Source organism: Rhinopithecus bieti, unplaced genomic scaffold (assembly GCF_001698545.2).
Source record: "Rhinopithecus bieti isolate Rb0 unplaced genomic scaffold, ASM169854v2 scaffold_6380, whole genome shotgun sequence".
Classification (NCBI taxonomy): Eukaryota; Metazoa; Chordata; class Mammalia; order Primates; family Cercopithecidae; genus Rhinopithecus; species Rhinopithecus bieti.
This window is the reverse complement of record NW_016806642.1, coordinates 10,512,321-10,517,182: the sequence shown is the minus strand read 5'-3', so window position 1 is coordinate 10,517,182 and position 4,862 is coordinate 10,512,321. Positions and strand designations below refer to the sequence as shown.

General features: G+C 40.4%; 1 pseudogene; it reads left to right on the top strand.

The window, feature by feature from the left end:
* Window positions 1-3,346: 3,346 nt before the first annotated feature.
* Window positions 3,347-4,160, top strand: LOC108532968 (prohibitin pseudogene; annotated as a pseudogene).
* The last annotated feature ends 702 nt before the right edge of the window (window positions 4,161-4,862 follow it).

Below are 4,862 nucleotides of genomic sequence, written 5' to 3'. Positions count from 1 at the left end.
AGTCCAGAAGAAGAAATATAAAGGGGCAGTAAACTTTGGAAAAGAAGCCCAATATCACTAGTAATCAGAAAAATAAAACACTGAGCTATCACTTCATATATATCATATTGGCACATACTTAAAAATCTAATAATACCAAAAGCTGATGAGCATATGAAACAGTGAGAACACTCAGACCTTGCTGGTATAAGTCTAAATTGTTACATCATCACTTTGGAGAACATGTGGGCATTATTCAGCAAATTTGATGATAGGTATACTCTGTATCTCAGCAATTTTACATTTAAGTATATATTCTGGATAAGCTCTGCATATATTCACAGAGACTATGCGGACAAAACCCAAGTGCTTATCAATGGAGAAATGCATTGTAGTATATTCATCTCATGTAATACTTATAACGGTTAAAAATAAGTGAGCTGGGATGTTCTGGTTTTAGTTAAAATGGAATGAGCACACTCTAATCTGTCTCTCTTACTATTGACGACTAAAGAGCCTGGAGAGAATACGTAAGAAACTATCTGAGGACTCTGACAAGTAAACAATAACAGGTGGATTGGGAAGGGAAATAAAAACTAAAAGCACAACTGATACAGGGGTGTTATTAGTCAGCATTCTCAAGAGAAAACCAATAGGATGTATATATACACGTATTGTTTTCTCTATGTGTGTATAGATATACACACATATAAAGATATATGTACATATATACACACATAGAGATGTATCTAGCTATAGATATGTATCTATATATATAGATATCTATATATATATCGAGAGAGATTTATTGTAAGAAATTGGATCATATGATTATAGAGGCTGAAAGGTCTCAAGATCTTCAGTCAGCGAGCTGGAGGCCCAGGACAGCTGGTGGTGTAGTTCCATTCTGAATCTGAAGGTCTGAGAACCAGGAGAGCCACTGGTATAGAACCAGTCTACAAGCTGGCAGCCTCAAGACCTAGGAAGAGCTGATGCTTCAAGTTTGAAGGAAGGAAAAACAACAATGTCCCAGCTCAAATTCAGTCAGGCAGGAAGCGCTCCCTCTTACTCATGGGAAGGTCAGTCTTTTTGTTCTATTCAGGACTTCAACTGATGTTTGGATGATACCCATACATGCTGGGAAGGGCCATCTGCGTACTCAGTCTATCAATCTAAATATTAATCTCATTCACAAAAAACCTTGTAGACACACCCAAAATACTGTTTGATCAAATGTTTGGGTACCCCAATGCCCAGTTAAATTGACACATAAAATCAACCATCACTGGAGGGTTAAGTCTCCTGAGGTTTTCTCTCCCTGCTTTATCTCCTAGCTTAAACCCTAAGGCAGCCTGGATCTCTGAACTGCACAGTAAATATGGACAGTAAAAACATCAAGACGAACTCTCTCTTTCTGGCTGGAAGACTGGAAAGGTGGGCCCTTCAGGACAAAGACTGTAGGGGTACTTCCATTTCATTTTATTCTTTTTATTCTCCTAGCTTGGTGCTAAAGCCAGCCTTAGTCATGAACTATACTCCTGCAGTGGTGGTGGCAACAGTGGTTTCTTAGGCAATAAAAAGTATAAGAGAAAATTCTTCCCTCTGACCAAAAGAACTGGGAAAAGAGATTTCTGTGGTCTAAAGACTATGAAGGGTTCTCCATTATTTTGTTCCTCCTTTTTCTAACTGCTTCATTCTCAAAGTGGACACAGTTGTGAAAAATGTCTGACAGCACAGGAGGCTCAAACCCTGGCACACCAGGAAAATGCAGCACACCAGAAAAATGCAAACCTGTATATGGAAGAGTGGGGAAATCATAGCAAAGAGGGAGGTGGAAAAAGTGGTCTATTAAATCTGGGTATGAAATCCTGTGCTCACTCCCAGGATTCATGTACAAGGAACTGACCCAGAACAGTATAATGAAGGTTTTGAGACTGAACTACAATGCGGACCATTTCCTAGGTCCCAGACCAGCCCCTGGATAGTGTCCACATGGGGCATACCCTAATAGCACTGCAAAGGCTTTGAAAATGAAGCTAGCATTAGAACCTCAGCCCACAAAAGGTAAGTTGGGAGTTGTAGTATGAGCCTAACTCTTTTAATTGCTTTAAAAAAAAAATCAACATTCTTCATAGAATCTTTTTTTTTTTTTTTGAAACAGAGTCTCACTGCAACACTCACACTGGAGTGCAATGGAATGATCACAGCTCACTCCAGCCTCAACTTTCCTAGGCTCAGGTGCTTCTCCCATCTTACCCTCCCAAATAACTGGGACAAAAGGTACACACCACTATGCCTGATAAATTTTTTGTATTTTTTGTAAAGACAGGGTTTTGCCATGTTTCCCAGGCTGGTCTCAAACTCCTGGGCTCAACTGACCCACCCATCTTGGCCTCCCAAAGTGCTGAGATTACAGGCAAGCCACCACACCCAGCCTCTTCAACGAATCTTAACAGGACCCAGAGAATTATAACATAATTCAAATGTCTAAGATACAATTCAAAATTAGTCAATACACAAATAACAAAAAATCAAGAAAATCTCATCAACTTTCAAAGGAAAAAGACAATCAACCAATCAACAGACACCAATTGACCCAGATGCTGATGGTGGAATAAACAAAGACTTTAAGAAACTATTACACACACACACACACACACACACACACACACAATTATAATTAAGCTCCATGAACTGGGAAATATTAGTGAATAGTGAAACAAATGAAAAGATGGGCATTTTCAGCAAAGAAAATAGAAGCTATTGAAAAAAATGAAAATTTTATAATGAAACAATACAATGATAGAAATAAAATAATTCACTGAAGGAGATTGGTAACATAATGGAGACAGAGTCAGTGAACTTGAAGATGAGGAATTAGTCTGGCCATCTTTTCCTGTAAATATTTACTATATTACAGAGAGTAAATATTTCAGAATTGAATGACCACAAATTATGTTGTAACTCCTCAGCTCTGCAATTATAGCATGAAAACAGCCATAGATGGTATGTAAATTAATGGAAATAGCTGTTTCAACAAATCTTTATTTAATGAACAGGCAAGCTAGATTTGTCCTGTGAACCAAGGTTTTCTGACCACTGAGATAGATCAATGGAAGCTGTCTAATCTGAAAAACGCAGAAAAGTAACCAAAAAACAATAAACAGCCTCAGGGACAAGTGAACTAATATCAAAAGATGTAACATTCATGTCATTGGAGTGAAAAGACAGAATGATAGAAAAGAGAAGAAAGAGATTAGTATTAGAAAAATATTTGAAGAAATCACAGCTAAAACTTCTCAGATTCGGGGGAATTCATGTGGAGGTCAGAGTGGAAGCAGGCGTGAGTGGTCCAGCAGAAGAAAACATGGCTGTCAAAGTGTTTGAGTCTGTAGGCAAGTTTGGCCTGGCCTTAGCTGTTGCAGGAGGCGTGGTGAACTCTGCCTTATATAATGTGGATGCTGGGCACAGAGCTGTCATCTTTGACCGATTCCATGGAGTACAGGACATTGTGGTGGGGGAAGGGACTCACTTTCTCATCCTATGAGTACAGAAACCAATTACCTTTGACTGCCATTCTCGACCATGTAATGCGCCAGTCATCACTGGTAGCAAAGATTTACAGAATGTCAACATCACACTGCGCATCCCCTTCCGGCCCGTCGCTAGCCAGCTTCCTCACATCTTCACCAGCACTGGAGAGGACTATGATGAGCGCATGCTGCTGTCCATCACGACCAAGATACTCAAGTCAGTGGTGGTTCACTTTGATGCTGGAGAACTAATCACCCAGAGACAGCTGGTCTCCAAGCAGATGAGCAATGACCTTATGGAGCGAACAGCCACCTTTGGGCTCATCCTAGACGATGTGTCCTTGACATATCTGACCTTTGGGAAGGAGTTCGCAGAAGCGGTGGAAGCCAAACAGGTGGCTCAGCAGGAAGCAGACAGGGCCAGATTTATGGTGGAAAAGGCTGTGCAGCAGGAAAAGGCAGCCATCATCTCTGCTGAGGGTGAGTCCAAGGCAGCTGAGCTGATTGCCAACTCACTGGCCCCCAGACGGCCTGATCGAGCTGCGCAAGCTGTAAGCTGCGGAGGACATCGTGTACCAGCTCTCACGCTCTCAAAACATCACCTACCTGCCGGCAGGGCAGTCTGTGCTCCTCCAGCTGCCCCAGTGAGGGCCCACCTTGCCTGCACCTCCGCAGGCTGACTGGGCCACAGCCCTGATGATATTTAACATTGCCTTCCTTCTGCCCCCACCCCAGAAATCACTGTGAAATTTCATGATTGGCTTAAAGTGATGGAAAATCACTTCATATCTCAGATTTGATGAAGGCCATAGATTTACAGTTTTAAAAAGCTCAAGAAACCCCAAACAAGATAAATTCAAAGTAAAATACACCAAGACATATGATGAAACCGAATACAATGAAAAACATCTTGAAAGAAACCAGAAAACATTGGGGAACAATGACTCCATATTTCTCATCAGAAACCATGGAGACCAGAAAACAGTGGAACAACATTTTTAAAAGCCTATGAGAAAAGAGCTGCAAACCCAGAATTCTGTATCTAGTGAAAATGTCCTTCAGGAGCAAAGACAAAATTAACATATTTTCAGATAAAGGAAAACCAACAAAATGTGCTACTAGTAGACCTGCTCTAAAATAAATGCTAAAGGAAGTTCTTCAGGTGGAGAGGAAATGATAAAAACAACAAAAATACTTGGACTTTAAGAATGAAGAAAGCACAAGATAAAAAGAGAAAAGATGTAATTTACCAATATCTGGAACAAAAAGAGAGGCTATCACCACAGAACTCACAGATTTTAAAGGATAATTGACATACTATAAATGACTCATAAATTTGACAGCTTAGAT